This window comes from Pseudopipra pipra, chromosome 2 (assembly GCF_036250125.1).
Source record: "Pseudopipra pipra isolate bDixPip1 chromosome 2, bDixPip1.hap1, whole genome shotgun sequence".
NCBI lineage: Eukaryota > Metazoa > Chordata > Aves > Passeriformes > Pipridae > Pseudopipra > Pseudopipra pipra.
Genome location: NC_087550.1, coordinates 106,422,677 through 106,440,328, shown reverse-complemented (window position 1 = coordinate 106,440,328; position 17,652 = coordinate 106,422,677). Strand labels below are relative to the sequence as shown.

Below are 17,652 nucleotides of genomic sequence, written 5' to 3'. Positions count from 1 at the left end.
CTGAAGGAGAGCCTCTTGCAGGAGGAGCTATCTCATCACTCCTAATGTGTTGGATGTATTGGATGTATTCTCAATGGGTAATATGTGATTAATAGGTATTATTTCCTTATTTCAGACAGTAATATAATGTTTCATGGATAGTGACTGCACATCAATAGATGCATATAAACCATTATTATAGACAGTCTATTGACCCAGAAGGCATTAGAAACTGATAAACCACTAATTGAGAAGTCTATTTATTATTAATTTGTACAGCGCTTGCAAATGAAACCTCGAAATAAAGCATGACTAAACTTCCATCACAGGATGTTAATCACCATAAGAGGTAAGATCCAACAAAATTTTCATGGCTGAGAGTGCTTTGGTATTCATATCTGCAGAAAGCCTTGAATTTGATTCTCATCCTGTCATAGAAAAGATACTACCAGTCACTGTTGCATGTTCATGGTAAATAAATCATACTATGCCTGACAGAAATTCTGTAATTTCTTTGTCATAGAGTTTAATACTGAAGATAAAACAGAGTTCTCTTGAGCTATCAAGTATGACTTAATAGAACATTACTGCCTCTACTGAAAATTATTTCTTTTGCTAATTGCTTTTCATTAAATTTTTATTATCAGTAAGGGAACATTATAATTTTCTAATAAAACAAAGGAAATCTTATTTTCCAGGCTTGCTTTTTACCACCATTTGTATCAATTCAAACAAGTCTCATTTTCCTCTGAGAAAGATGAAGTTGCATCTCCAACCAGTTGTGTAATGGACCAATGAGTAAACTGATCCAACTAATGAGCAGATCAATGAGATTCTGATTCACAATAAATGCCAAAGTAAAATCAAGAAGATATTTTTTAGTACAAGAAAAAAGCTTCCTTGATATGATGCATGAATTTGCTGCAGCACTTCTGAAGTCAGCAAGCAATTGGTAATCAGCAGGCCAAGAACAATTTTTAAAAATTGCTGTCCTCCAGAAACAATGCATCATCTCCTCCTACTATTGGTCAGTGCTGTGCTGCTGACATTACAAGACAGATTTTTTCATTTCAGTGCTTCATACAATGAAGCACTTGGTGTATGGCTATATCGAAGGGCAGTGAACAGAAAACCAACTGGCATCTTCAGAGAACAGGACTAGCAGAAAATATTTCGACTTATACTACCTTTGTAACATGTCCAGTGTACCTTTGAATCTTCTGAACTGCATACATTATTGCATGCAGTCAGGCTACAGAAACTGGTATTCAGACAGTCAGCTTTAAGACATTTGCCTCTACTAAACAAAGTAGCTTAGCAATAAGTAAAGAAATAGGGCAATTCAGAGCTGGAGTTTTACTTAGGTGTTCCACATCACCCTCAGGAAAACTCTGTCCTTCCCCAATGGCTCCTTTTGGCCTCCACCTCACCTGTTATCTCTCTCTATACAGGTATATAAGTAAAATGTATAAAATTATCAAACAATATCGCCATTCTCCCTTAACATATTGAGGTATATTGGACACCAGACAAGTGAACATGGCTGAAGTTTGTAGCCTCAGACACCTTGCCCCTAAATGGAACACCTACATTTCCTGTAAAGTCAGTGATGGAGACCAACACCTCTGAAGACCTCTGGAAGCAGATCTGGAACCAAGTCCATTGAGACATTCCTCAGGAAACTGTTCCTCCCTGGTGCTTATGAAGGCAACCAACAGATGACCCTAGGCACCAGTCACAGATAATCCAACTACTGAATCGTCTGCCCGGAATAGGTGCCTGGTGCCTTTAAAAAGAAAAAATTAAAAAGGCAACAGAGGCAGCAATATCCTGCCTGTATTTTTTTCATCATTTAGTGATTAGAGGGGTCATATGTTTTATTCTCCCTCATCTACAGAGGTAGGAGGAGACATAACACACTAAGAGATCTACGGAAGACATCCCATTGCCAGTGAGATAAGTCATGGCTGGAGGTAATTCCTGGCCAGCAGTACACAAGAGTGAGTCTCACTTATATCAAGAAGTGAGCAGAACTGGGATTTTCAGTCTTACTTCCTGGAGAGTGTAAAGTTTTTGTGTGACACTAGCCGTGGGAAATATGCAGGGACAGCCTGTTCTCTGGGACAACGCTGGATATCCTTCCTCACTGAGCAACAGACAGCCTCCTTTAATTTTTTCTTCTCTAATTTTCAGGTTGTGCAAAGAAAGCCCATTTCCAGCCACTAGATATAGAGGTGTCTTTTACTCCAGCTCTTCTTCACCTGCGTCTTTAGGGTATTTGCATGTATTTTGACAGAATTGTATTCCAATTCACTTGTCCACAGAAGGCAAAAATGTCCATTTACACCATTTCCACTTGCTGGGCCTCAGTTGCAAAAGAATTCCATATGTCAGGTATGCTTTCCCCCTAGACTGGGCTTTTCTGCATGTGCGTTGGCAATCCATGATTGCCAACCACAGGGTTTTCAAGAAGAGAAACTCTCAGTGCCTGTAGACAGGTTTTCTCTGGGAACTTCTGTATGTTTTAAATGTGTAAATCCCAATCTAACAGGCTGAAATCTTTCAGCGAGTGTGTGAGTGATCATATTATTGCTTGTGCTTTTCCTCTGAACCTAAGTGTGCAATTTGTGACTCATGCCACAACTCAAGCCTCTGAATTCCTTAGACTTAGGTCTAAGCCAACCTTCATTAATTAAGCAGCTGATGTAGTTGTGTTACATGCCAAAGATAGACAAAAGTGTGTTGTAACAATTATGCTTGTCTGCTCTTCAAACAGAATTATCTCTGAAGGGGATTTACTGTTGAATTTGATTGCTTTCCATGTAAAATCTGTAACCACAGTCTAGTCCCTAACAGGCTTTCTGAAGTCTCTACTTCTCCCCTTTTTGAGGGTACAAGCATGGCTTTTTTTCTCCCATAATTGTACTATATTGTCTTGTTAGCTTTATAATCCAAGGGGGTTTTTGCAATTTCTAATTCACTTAAATTGGAGATGGAGATATCATTAAGGTTGAGTGAAGGTTTCTTGAGAACTAAACAAAAAACTGCAGACTGATGAATAATTTCTGAGAGAAGTAAAGAAATTGTATTCTGAGAAAAAGATTATATATTTAATTTCTATTCACATTAACAATTTAAATTTTGCAAGTGATTAATGTTCCAGGAGACTAGTGAAAGCTCAGTAGTGTTCAGCAGTCTATGGGTAAGTACATTTTGGTTTCTTCCTATGGTGGAAAATGTGTATGTTCATTTCAGCAGTTCCTTGTCCATTTGTACACTTACTACAATTCTCACCAACTGTGCTCATAACTCTTGTTCTCTTTTTCATTTGGTTTTATGGTTCCTTTTTTAACTTTTCCTTTTTTATGATGTTTCAGATGTGGTTGCTCAGGTGCAAAGGTATCTTAAGTAAATAGTAAAAATATGCCCCAATATGTAATATGTAACAATTGCATTGAACTGTCACGGCAATTACTCTTTCATGTGCTTTACACCTGTGGCTTTTTAACAACAAACTTAGTTGAATACATTATCAATAAAAAGTCTGCTAGCATGTTTTAAACTGTTCTCTTTTATAATTTCTATTATAGCTCAGTGTTCTCTAACTAGTCTACCCATTCAGGTGGATGTTGCAAGTCTGAATGTGAATTTTCCTAATTCACCATAATTATAGAACTGCTAAATAATGTTTTGATCACCCACAGGGAAAGTAATATGCAGTATTCCTGATTTCTTTTTTCTTACGCATTTAGTCACAATATATAACATATTAGTTCGAGCAAAATAGAGGTACATCCATTTTTGTTTATTATAGTTTAAACAAAAACTTCTGAGAGGACTGTTTGAACACTGCATGCAGTGGTATAACTATAGTAAGGTAACTTTTTCTAATGGCAGCGGTGATAAGATGGTATTAAACCATAAGTAGTGTTAAGAGCTGGGAAAAGAAAGCTGGATCAAAGGTTCTTGAACATTTTTTTTTATTTTTTTTTTACCGGTATCCCAGTTTCCAAGTTCTTCATTTGCACAATACCCTGTTTCAGAACATTTATGTTCAGTGTGTGTCCCTGAACAAAAATGTATTATTTATTAAAACCACTTTTCCCAATAATATATCCCACGGGGTTAGTGTTACTAGCAGATTGTAATTCTAGCTGACTTTCCTACAGGGTTCCATTTCAGAAAACCATTTATCACGTGACTAATTTTGAGCAAAATGTGCCCTACTAAGGCCTTGTTCCTAAGGTTTGAATCATTCTCCAGGGTGAACAAATTTAGTATTCTTTATTGCATAAAGCCTGATACAATCCTTTTTGAAACTTCTGAAAACTACTGTAGAGCAGATTTGAATTGATTTTTTTTTTAATACTGTAACTCCAGGCCTCCTGAATGTCACACACATCTGCACCAAGTTGATTCCTTTATGTTTGGTTCTGTCTCTTTTTCCTACATTGACATGTCAGTCCATATATATATTTAAATGGATATAAACCAGTGTATTTTTAGCAGTAAATAACAGTGTTTACCTGAATTGATATCACTTTCATTGACACATCTTTCCTTATTCTTACTTAAAAATGGTAAGAATATGTTCCCATTCACATTTTGAGTAACCTACATTTGAATGCAACAAATCCACTCTTTTGCACAACTTTTTAAATGGAGGAAACAACACTGTTTGATCACTTACTCATTTTCTCCATGCCTTATACAGGCTTTGTTCATCATAAAGAATTTCAAAATCCTGGGCTGCACAAGATAGACAATAGAGAAGATTTTTTATCTTTCTTGTCTTCCATTTTAAACAATTACTTTCTTATCTAATCAGCTGTTACTTCTCATAGAAAATGTCCTTGCTGGGGAAAAAAAAATCCACTATCAAACTTGCACAGTTTCTGGAATTATTTTTCTTTTTAGGGAGAGGTATATGTATGTACATGTATACATATATATGTATTTGCATGTTTCTATGTGTGTAATTACATATGTGTGTGTATACATGTGCATACTCAATTGTATTCTAAACTTTTCCTAATGTAAGGTACTTTGTTTCAGGACTATTCAGGTAAATAGGATGTATAGGTTTGGGATAGAAAGTTTAGATTAAAAACCCTGTCACAATGTCGGCAGTCTGTGAGGGAATCTGGAGAAGCCTATGACTGAAGAGAAAGGTAGACTCTCTGTACATATGGTGAGTGCTAATGCTGTGTGATGAATTTGCATATTACCCCATTTAGCTGAAATCATGTTGGGCTGAAGAAGTAACATCCCTTTGGCATAAGCACAGGCTCTCTGAAAAGACTGCAAAGCCTCCAGTGCTTCAACTGAGACCCATGTAAAGATGCTTTAACTGAAGTATCTGCAGTCAACTTTTAAAGGCAGCTGAGCAACCAGAGATACAAGTCTGCAATTCTGAAAATGTTCTGCAGCTCCTGAATACTCTTTGAAAGTATATGTATTTTATATACTGACAAACGCCATTTCTGAAATCAAAAGTTTTTTTCACGAAGACAAAAATTCAACTTTCCAAGAAGTAGGTTTGCTTCACCTACACTTGTCATAGGAGGGATCTGACTACCAGAATATCAAATGGAAAAATAGGCAGACCTATTCAGAGCTGATTTAAAACACATACAATGAAATGGAAATCAAGAAGGCTCAAAGAAACATAAAGGTGGGCTAAACCTGACCCTGAGAATTGAGTAAAAGTAGCTAATAAGACAGCATTGCTGCTCTAAAGCAGTAAAGTCAGCAGATAAAATGTGTGGAATTAAACTTTTGGTCTCCTTTTTAAGCAGTAAGTACTAAGAACTTTCCGGTTTTTGTGTATATAAAAATAGTTGTTCTCTTAGTTTAGTTGATTTTCCAAAAGTTGGTTCTGAAAGAATACCAACTGAATCAAAGAAAAAATGTAATGATATGGGTATGGTTATAGATGTGGGAGATGAAGATCAGGTGATAGAAAGAGAGAGAGAGAGAGGTTTAGGCATAGGTAAAAGCCTAATATAAAGGCAATGAAGAATCATCTGGGGAAAAAAAAAAAAAATTACATGAGTGATTTTCCTAAGTGAATCCAAACCAATGGACAGTTCTTGACCTACAGATACAATCAAAAACATAGATTTATTTTCTTTGATGAAAGAAAGTGAAAGACAAATCTTAAGAAATAATTAACTACATCTAAATTCAAGTAGCTGAGTCACTTCCACAGTGCTAGATGGAAAGAGCTCACAAGTTTATAAATGTGATAATACCTCTTATTCATAGATTCTGCTTTAATATGTAATTTGTCATGATTCTGAAAAGAAAGCAAATGGAGATTCTTTCCTCCTGTACATGATTTATATTCATTGGATTAGTTTTTCCCCAAACTATGGAGTACAGCAGAGACCAGACCATGACAGAATTTAGCCCTTAGCTGTAATCACAGGAAGGAATAAAGTATTATGTTTGCAGTGATTAATGTGTGCCTATCATTAGGTAAGATAAAATTAATCACAGAATTTAGCTCTCATATTTTTCAAAAATCATCCTTAAAATCATTCTAACACAGATTCACAAACACTATCCGAATTCCCATTCTTATTTCTCCTTTGGCCTTTTAGTGTTCCCTGAGACTTATCTCTCCATCCGTTCACTTTTCCATTTCTTAGCACTGCCTTTTAGTTGTCAAGTCTATCATTTTTTGACACTCCATTATTTCATGAAAACATTCTGGTCATAAATCCTTAGAGGTTCAGAAACTTAGTGGTGGGACAGTAAGTTCTAATTGTGCTGGAGAAAATTGTTGTACAGAGCCCCCTGAGTACTACAGTACTACAAAGTGGCAACGCTCACACCGTTGCCACCAACTGGGGAATAAGCCAGACCAAACAGAGCAACAAATGTTCCTTGCTGCCTCTCAACATGAAAAACAGAAGACTGGTCACCTCTAGGGTATATATGCCAGTGTACCCAGTGTAGGGAACACACAGAAGGAACTGGAGCTCCACACCCAGTCAGAAAGCTATGATATCATAGGAATAACTGAAACATGGTAGGACAACTCACGTGACTGGAGGATCGTGATGAATGGCAATAGGCTGTTTCATAAATATAGGTAGGGAGGAAGAGGCAGAGGAGTTTCACTTCATGTTAAGGAGAACCTTGAAGTAAACTATGGCAATTATGGGAGCCCTATTGAATGCCTCTGGGTCAAGATCAGAGGGGTCATCTCCAATGCAGAGGTTACAGTAGCATCTGTTACTGGTTTCCATACCAAGACAATAAGGCCAAAGAAGCATTATTGTAGGGAATAGAGATTATATGACCCTGAGAGAAACTTAAGGGGAACTTGGCAAGATAAAAGCAGACATGGTGAGATGTATCCTTGTGTGTGGGAAATTGCTTGGGAGTGTTTTTCTCAGAGACAGTGAATGCTTAACTAAAAGGTAGATATAGAGAAAAGTTGCTAACAGGAATTTACTGCTGATCTAACAGGGTATATAAACCATGAAAGAACTGTAATAAATGATTCCATTATACCACATGGGGTCCGTGCCTGAGTATGTCACACATTGCTTGGGTCACTCAAGCAAGCTTCAGGTCAACAGAACCACGCTCTTACGGGTGACTTCAGCTATCCAGATATTTGTTGGAAGAACAGTACAGTAGTTCACATGTCATCCATCAAGTTCCTGAAATGCGTAGAGAATTGCCTCCTCATAAAAATCTTAGATGTGCCAACTGGGAGTGAGGTAGTGCTGGACTTACTAATCTCAAACCTAAACAACCTGCTTTGTAATATCTCGGTTAGTGGTAGCCTTGACTGCAGTGATAGCAATATTGTGGAGTTTGGGATCCAGCTGGGCATGCTGAAGATTAGTGCTAAGCAAAAGGTTTTATATTTTAGAAGAGCAAATTTCAGTTCACTCAAAGCTCTGTTGGGAGGAATTCTGTGGGTGGTTTTAATGGAAGATAAAGGAGCTAGGAGTGCTGGGAGTTTTTCAAGAATGCTCTCCTGGAAGCACAAAAACGGTTTCTCCTCTTTAAAGGTAAGGGAAGTAGACAGAGCAAGAGACCCCCTTGGCTTAACTGTGAGCTTCTGAGTCTGCTCAAAACCAAAAGAGAAGAGTACTAGTCATGGAAAAGTGGATGAATACTCATTGAGAACTACAACATTGCCCCAGGGCATGCAGAGATGCGCTTCAAAAAGAAAAAGCTCAAACTAAATTGAAATTGGCCAGAGATGTTAAAAGCTAAAAGAAACAGTTTTTCAGGTACATAAACAGTAAGCAGAAATAGACAGATAATATTGGTCCACTGTCAAACAGGAGAAGTGAATTAGTCATCAACAGTGTGGAAAAGGCAGAGGTTCTCAATACTTTCTTCACCTCTGTCTTTACCAGCACTGCTGGGCCCCTGGCCTTGGCAACAAAAATCCAGGTTGATGCAAGCACTGACCCATCATCAGTGAAGAAAGAGCTGGGGTGTGAACTACCACAGGAGCTTGAACCGTACAGTTGATGGGCCCTGTCAATATCCATGTGAGGGGGTTAGAGGAGATGACTGTGAGGCTGCTCTCCATAATCTTTGAGAAGCCATGGAGACATTGGGGGACATCCCAAAAGACTGGAAAAATGCTCATGTCAGCCCCATCTACAAGAAGGGCATCTAGAAGAAGGGCTTGAAAGAGGATCTAGGAAATTATAGACTCATCATCTTTACTTCAATCCCTGGGGAAGTTGTCAAATAAATTGTCCTGGGGGCTATAACGAGTAAAATGAAGCATGTGATTGGGAAAAGCCATCATGGATTCATCAAGAAAAAGTTATGCTTGACAAATCTAATTACCTTCTACAACAAAGTAACCTGAGCAGTTGACGTGGAGCTAGTGGTCATACCATTATCTACCTGGATTTCTCCAAGGCTTTTGATACAGTTTTCCACACTGTCCTCCCAGAGAAACTGATGTGTGATGGTCTAGACAAATGGTCCACGCAGTGCCTGGGGAACTGGCTGACAGGTCACACTCCGATGGTGGTGGTAAATGACTCCTCTTCAAACTGTCAACCTATCACGAGTGGAGGTCTCCAGGAATCAATATTGGGCCCAAAACTGTTTAATATATTCATAAGTGGTCTGGATGATGTGATCAAGTGTACCCTGAGGAAATTTTCCAACTATGCCAAACTGAGTGAAAAGCGGATACTTCAGAAGGGAAACTTGTCCTGCAAGAATATGGGGATAGGCTGGAAGAGTGGGCTACCATGGACAAGTATAAGGTCTTGCACATGGGAAAACATAGTCCAGGAGAGCAGCACAGACTGGAGTCTATCCAAGTGGGAAGAAGATATGTGGAAAGGGACTTGTGGGTCCCAATGGACAACAAGCTCAATATGAGCGAACACTGTGGTGCTGCTGCATCAAAGGATGCAACAGGATGCTGGATTGCATCACCAAGGGCATCACCAGCAGAGACAAAGTCATTATCCCACTCTATTCAGCACTGGTCAGATGACACCTGTAACAGTGTGTTCAGTTTTGGTCCCTGCTATAAAAGGAGATGTGGACAGGCCAGACAGGGTCTAGAGAGAGGTCACAAAGATGATCAAAGAACTGGCAAGCGTGCCATATAAGGAGAGGCTGGGAGAATGGGTTTTTTTAGCTTTGAGAAAACAAGGCTTAGGGGAGCCCTTATCACTATGTTCCAGTACTTACAATGTGACTACAAAGATGTAGACTCCCTCTTTTACAAGGGGTCCCATGGAAAAGATGAGGGGTAATAGGTACAAGTTACTCCTGCGGCGATTCTGATTGGACACAAAAGGAAAATTTTTTCATACTGAGAACAATCAGCCATTGGAATAATCTCCCCAAGGAAGTGAAGGATTCTCCAATGTTGGATTCTTTTAATATTCAGAGGGACAGGGTGCTGAACCATCTTGTCTAGACCATGGTTTTGCCAAGAAGTGTTGGACCAGGTGATCCTTGAGGTACTTTCCAACCTGGTATTCTATGATTCCATGATTCTATGATACCTTAGTGCCAAGGAACATTAAGATCAAGAAAGGGAAGCCCAATATGGAGCCACACAAAAGCATAAGACTGGATTATTTTATCCTTCCACCAGAGGAAAGGACAAATGCTACTTCCCCATTGAAACTGCTTGCAGGTTAACACTATAGATTAGATCGTGAGCCTTTTCCTGTTTTTTACTTGTGGACAAAAATTGGAAAGGAAACATGCTTCATTATTTATTGCATTGCAGTGAATGGTTTTCTTTTTCCCTACCTTGTGAATGTTTCTCATTAGAAATTAACAAAGGAAGTTCACATATTTTGAACTGTAAATAAAAAGTGGTACTATCTTTTGTGCAATTAATGATTGAATGTAAGTAAAGGGAAAAAAAGTGTAAAAAGGATTGAAAGAAAGTCAGGTATAGAGTGCCCTCTTTTGGGCAAAAAGGGGGCAAGGACGTGAAAGAAGCCAAAGATTTTTTTTTAATATTGCAGTCACAATTTCACAGAACCTTGAAGGCAAAATCATGCTTTATTCATATAAAAGCTAAAATGCTGACTAGAATGAACACCCCAGTTAGTTAGAGATCAGCCACTCACCAAATATCATCTTGTAGATTCAAACACAGTCATGCTACAGTACAGAAGGGGAACTATAAAACCAGGACCTGAGCAAGCACTGCAAAAATGAAAGAAAGGAAGGTCAGCAAAAGCAACGATAAAGCAACTGCCCTCAGCAGAGAACTGAATAACACTTACAGTGTCCTAGAGGTGTTAAAGAATTTTGTAATTAGATATATGCCATTACACTATGTAAACATTTTTTCAAAGCTTTTAGACTTTGATATTACCAGTGAGTTTGAATTCTCCAGGATCTTGTCAAGCTTGAAGATAGGAGTTATGTTTCATTGGTTGTGAAGAATGTCAAGGAAAGAGTAAGCACTATGATGAAGATATTTGTCAAGGCAGCCGTCACATGACCAATCTTTCTGCTGTCAGGATTAATTGAGAAAAGGCAGTTGTTCCTCCCCATGGAGAGCTGAGCACAAGTTGTGGAGACTCACAGCTGTCACGAGCCTTTTTCCATGCACTCTGTTCCTGGTCATTGGCTTGTGAGATAAGAAAAAGTTTAATTTTCCTGGTACCACATGGGTCTGCCCCAGCATCCATGTGCTCCAGCAGATTCCTTCAGCATCACAGCAGGATGAGCTTTAAATAGTTGCTTTTAATGGCACAGGCTCAGAAAGAGATATGTGTTACTGCAACACAGGTCTAGCACTACCATCAGACATTTGCTGCACTTGGAAGTTGTTATTTGCAACTGGGTTTTAACAGGAATGATGAGTGAGAAAAGAAAATAAAAGGTTGAATAAACATAATACATAATTAATATGTTAGCGGAAAATGTATCATGTTGGATCTAGAGCCCTGATAGATGTAAGGTTGCTGTCAATCCATGTCCCATGATATAGTTGGTAGGGAGGTTGAACAGGTATTCCCTGTAGGGACATGCACACAGGGCACACGTACACCACATATATACTTAGATGCACAACTACACACATACTTACATATACACATATATATATATACATGGTCAGCCACACAGATCACAGACAGACAGAGCACCAATGTATAAACATAGACAGCACCAAATACCTCATCCTGCTTCCCTCTCTCTGGCTAAGCAGGATAGAATCCACTAGTAAGAATACATGTGTGTTTCAGCCCTACCTGTCACTGTGTCCCTGTGCTCCTCTGCACTTGTGCAAGTGGGCCTTAGATGGGTGGATGTCTCCACGGATGTGCCTGGCAGTAGCTGGGCAGAATGTTATTTGTGCTCCCCCCATTCATTTTCTAAGCTTTTGTCATAGCCCTAACAGCACACAGACATGCTATGCTTCAGAAACTGCAGTTGCTGTTTTAGATAGCACTAGCATTGAAGTCAATGATGTGTAAGTATTCAAGTATGGCCCATTCCTCACTTGAGATGTGGCAGGGACCCAAAATATCCTTTTAGCACTTCCAAGCTCAGAATGGGACTAGTCGCAGTAAAAGCTACTGTGTTAACAAGATGGTAGAGACTTTTCTGAGTGCTTGCAATATCCTCTGAAATCTCTGTATCCTTTCCTCTGTGTCTCTGTGTCCCTCCCCCTCTCCTCCATAAAGCTGTCACCCAGTATTGACACAGTGTACAACGCCACCAGTTTGCCAGGAGGCTGGAGCATATTGGTTTGCCAGCACCCAGCACAGAGCACCTCTCCACTGGGTTCAGAGCACCGTGCTAAAACAGCTGCGGTTTTGCCCTGGTGGGATAGGTAAATGTAACCTGACTTAGCCTGCACTTAGCGGGATTCATGTCTTGATTTACGCACGTAAGACATATAGGACGAAAAGAAAAAACGCATCTGACAAAAAAGGGGCTATTTCTCTTGCTCCACTCTGATTGACAGCCTGATCACTCCTCATTTGAAAAGGTGGAACTGAAACATTAAAATGCCACCTGCAGTATAACAAATGTATTTTCATGATTTCCTCAGACAAGCAAGTTTATGCAGGCTTTCATGCACACCAAGCCGGCTCCTTCACCCTCTAAAGTGATTAGGAGTCGCTTGACTTTAAACACTCATTCATGATAGTGGCTCTTCTGCATAATAATCTACTGCAGAAAAAAAAAACACTTAAGGGACTGTTTGTAGCTTTCTAATGTTATTTACTAACAAACCAGTCATATTTTCTATAACAACTGCCACTTCATTGGGTGCATATGTTCTTGACTCAAAACTATGAAGCAGATTTAACTCAACACCATATGGTGCAATGTGAACTTCTGTGCTTTTTTTACCATTTTAAAACAGCAATTACATTGCAGAAAGTGAGTTTTATTCTCTGACGTATGTTAGTTTCAGGTAACATTTCACCCAACATTTTGAACCTCCTTCGTTCTCTTAGATTGATTTCTAAATATCAGCTTACACCTCTGCTCTGTCAGGCAAACCCTGTCAGAGGAATACTATTTGGAGGAGGAAAGGAGGATATGGTTACCAAAACAACTGGTATGAATAGAACTAGAGCAGTTGGGTTTGCAGTCATTCCTTTCCTGGTTTGTCCCCGCAGCAGAATGACAGCTGTACAAATGTACTAAGTAGTCCCTATTTTCAGAACGTGCTGAACTAATAATTCAGTCCTGATGAATATGTCATTGGAATCTAGCAGCCTGTTTAGATTACTGCTTCTGCTATTACAGAGGAATTGAATGCAGAAATGATAAGGCTTTAATTTGCAATGAATAAATATCATGTTAAGGGCATGAAAATGGCAGTGGGTTGGGAACCGTGGAGTGAATGTATGGATTTCCTGTGTTCTCTGAGAGCTCTGAAAACACAGATATAAATTTTCTTCATTTATCATAAGGTTTATACTTAGTGTGGGAGAAAACATTAAAACATATTTCTAACATTTTCAGTTAATTCTATGCTAGATTAGTCTTGAGTATCATGCAGTATGCCTGAAAAACTGCTGCTTTTGGAAGAATGAGGATTAAGCCAAGTCAACTGGAATGTCCAGAACGGAAATTAGTTGGGACTGGGAATTAGTACCTGCAGTCCTCATTCACAGTGGTTGCACTAATGACTGAATATATCACGCTCCAATTTGGGAATGAGAAATGGGCCATTGTTTGCTCTCTTCATTTTTTGTAGATAGTCATACACCCTTTATGCTTCAAATTCTAGATGTTATTGAAAACACTGTTTAATAAACCCAGAAAACAATTTCCACAGGTTTGCAGTCCCCTAGTCACCCTCAGATCAAAATTTGGAAAAATCTTATTTAAACCATTTGTGATTAACTAAATAGCAAAGAGAAGAATAAGACAAATCTTCATGGATCTGTGAGTTAGGCTCTGGAGTACAGTTCTCAAGTGTCAACTTAAATACATATAGATATGAGTCAAAATATGAGGCAAAACTTCTAAAACTGTTCTTTTTTGATCAATGCAAGGGCACTGTCTTAGTCTGTTCCACGGCTCCCAGAAAATATTTTCGGTTGGAAATATTTATTCCAGGAACACATGTTCTTGGTCAGGCCTAGTTCAAGCACATAGTAGTCACAACTAAAATGTTAAAATACAGTCTACGTTACTTTCACTATGAGTATGAAAGGCTGAGGTATAGGAGAAAGAAAGACTTATGGCAAAAAGAAATTAACTTCCTGACTCCAGATGGGGTTAAATTGCATGTTGAAATGTCCCAAAATTATTGCACTAAAGTCACTTATATACAGAACACGAAGGTGTCATCCATCAGCACAAGGCATTTAAGGTGCTTTATTTTTACTCCACTGCCCAAGCATCAAGTCCAGGGTTTGTTCAGTTATTTCTAACAAGAGTTTTACAAGATCTCACACCTTTAAACAAGCATTGCCAATAAATACCAAACTCATTTATACAAAACTCATTTTGTCAGCGTTTTTAATTTTGAAAAGGTCTCCCAACAAGTTTTGCTCTAACTTAAATTTCTGTAAAGTCATATATGAAAGATTAGCTTCATGGGCATTTGTGCTGGAGAAGCAAAATATGAGTACCACACAGGCATCTGTCATTCAGACAGGGGTTACTTTCAGCTTGCCTGTGATCTAACCTCACATTGTTTTTAATGTTCAACTGTCACATCATAAAGGACTTGTATATAAGAGAGGGATTATACAGAAAGGGCAAGTAGGACACAGGTAATTGACCAGATGTGTGAAGCTTGTCTGCTGAATTTAAAGAATCAAGTCTTTTCTCTTCAGTGGAAGTCTGGAAGAGAAAAGCAACAGACAGTGTTTTAAACAAAACCGTCAGCTTTCCAATGAAAGACACAGGGCTACTTTTGACTTCTAATCATTAAAGGGATTTTCTAAGACAATAGGCCTGACTGTGCCCTTCTATTTTCAAGAAGAAAAAAACAGAGGTACTCAAAATCAAGTGACTTTAACCAGGTATATATCTAGTTAATATGTTGTTGTAGTACTTGTGATAGTAATAGGAGTATTAAAGGATAATTTGGATGAAATTAAAGGATAATTTGGCCCATTAGAGATTGAATAAATAGCTTTCCTAAGGAAATTTTTAAATTATTTTGGAATTGCAAAATTCTTTTGAAATAATTGTCTACCTAACATTTTTCTCTTCACTTTGAACTTTTTCTACTGGTTGATTCTTTTTTAATTTTGGTTGCAATATTTGACTGGATCAATTCCTGTTTAATACTTGCTTCTCACATACAGTTTTAGCTGAAAGCGATGGAAGTTCTATATGCAGAACTCTGGTATAAGCAAGCATGAAAGCTTCCCTTGAGGGCCAGTAAGCTTTACTCCTTGCTGGTTTTAGCTCCATCATGTCTCTACACTGACTCCTAACTCAAGCAGAAAATAGGTCTTAAAGTCACTGATTGAACCTTATCAGCTTTTTTGCAAGTTCCACAATATTTGATATTTTGAGAGACAAGGTCCTACTTCACATATAAGACCATAGCTCACAGGTAAGGCTTTAATTATCTTGGAGACTGAGAGTTGCTTCAGTAACCAGGGACAGATCTGCGGAGATGTTACGCTTTTATTTCTGAAATGCCGTTCTGTGGATGGTTGACCGAGTGGAGAGGCCTTGGTTTGGAAGCAAATTTAAAAATGTCAGTCAAGTAGGCACTGGGCCTAAGAAATACCATGCCCCAGCTACCAGAATCAAGACTAAGTTCTATTTACTGGGCTATGTGAGTGGAAAACGAATAAACAAGCAGAAGCGGGGGTCTTCTTCTGGAGACAAATGCACTCACGGTCCTATACAGTCGAGTATGTTCTGGCATGGGAATATCTGTGTTGTTGCCAAGATGTATGTCAATGGTCTATCTATACAAGGAGGTCGCTGCATATGGAGGTCTTTAAAGCTATGTGTAAATACAAGATATTAGTCAAATAGGAAATTGCGACTACTGTGACAAGAAATGGGAAGTGCCTTATCTCCACTAAGGCTCTGTTACAGCAATAGTAATTACCAAAGCTGATTCCAATTTCTTTTGCTCCAGTACCAGACCTGGACAGTTGAAAGAAACCATAGAAGGAAATTAAGGCATGATTCACATCCTAAGCATAGACTGTTAATGTCAGTTGAGGTATTCTGGGGTGTTCTGACTGGCCTTCAGCTGCAAAGCCAGCGGTACATCTATTCCTCCTTTCTCTCATAATACGTCAGCCCTGTCAGATGTCAGGAATGTCCTGTGGCATTTCAAAAGAAATTAATTGCCAATGTTTAGGCAACTCAGGTGAGTCCTTTGGATTAAAGTCTGGCAGCCATGATGTGATTCAGAAGATCACATATTTCCTCAAAGAATTTAAACAAGAAGCAGTCAACGTAAATACTTAAGCCCCAAGAGGAGAAGCTCATGCTAAAAATAGTATATCCTAAAGCATTCAGTGCTAATCCAGCTCTCTTATAAGGGAATGAAACAGATTTTTAATGGTCATACCCACTTCTGAAAATCCCATGTTATATATTCAAAAGACCTCCCACACAAAGCTTTACATCTACAAGCTGAAAAGCCATAGCAACCCCAAAAAGGTTTAACTCCATCAGCCATGAACATAAGCATGTGATCATGCCATATCTTTCACTATGAAAGCTCCAGTGCTGCTCAGAACAACAGAATATCTTGGAGTCAGATTAATTTCAATGGCTACTTTTCACAATGGACTGTAAATGGATTAAAAACATGAATTTATCTAAAAGAAACAAAATGTCTGCTCCTTTGCTAAGAATATTCATGTCAGTTTGTTCAGTATGATTGTATCTGAAATCACTCAAAAATAGAAATACAAAGAAAAATTTCATCAGCCGAGTTAATGGTGTGCTGCATTTAATAATCATTTTCAGAGATTGGTTTTAAAAGTAACAAAAAATTGAAACAAGGGATTGGTACCATAAAACCTGTCAAATAAATGTAAAAAGGGCATAAACCTCCAAAATAGCTTTCACATAAAATCTCACCACAAGATAAAATGCAGCTTTTGGGCAAAAGGAGAACCATATCTCCAGCAACTTCCATAAATAATTCACTGCTAGCTTGTAAACAATAGAGAAGCACAGTATGAATGCCAAAGAGGGTCTTTATATGTCATAAAGCCACTCAGAAGTGCACTTGCTGCAGCAAGTCTGACTGTGATCTTTGATGTGCTGGAAAAGAAACTGCTATGCTGAGGTCATCAGTTAGTAGAAAACAATTTTCCTCATACAGAGAAGCAGACTTACCGCTGGGCTTCTGACACAGATAGATTGGATTTTAAAAAAAAACAAGACGGCATAATGTGGGCTTGCAGGGGGAAAAAAATCTTCTACACACATTCTAAATGACCAAAGCTGGAAGAAAATATATCATCTTCCTTTAATGGCTACTGAAAGTTGACATGATAGTGTGATGGGGTTCACACACTGGATCAGTCACACTTAAATATGCAACTGGTTTAATTGACATCCTCCTTCTCAACTAAACTGCTTCCCTGGAGAACTTAATCTGCTCTATTTGTTAAGTGTCGGGTTAAATAATTCAAGTGACACAGATCTGGAGTTCATTTCTTATCACTGATATGTTTTAAAAGGTAACTCCATTTTCTATTTGAAAAACCTCAACAGAAGCTGAAAACA

At 38.5% G+C, this 17,652-nt stretch overlaps 1 long non-coding RNA gene across 1 annotated transcript; it reads right to left on the bottom strand.

Moving 5' to 3' along the window:
- Positions 1 to 223: 223 nt before the first annotated feature.
- On the bottom strand, positions 224 to 7,266 carry LOC135407111 (uncharacterized). The gene is made up of 3 exons (XR_010426704.1): positions 6,819 to 7,266; positions 4,670 to 4,728; positions 224 to 407 (listed from the first exon to the last, which is right to left on the bottom strand). It is a non-coding gene; the product is annotated as an uncharacterized LOC135407111 (long non-coding RNA).
- Positions 7,267 to 17,652: the final 10,386 nt, after the last annotated feature.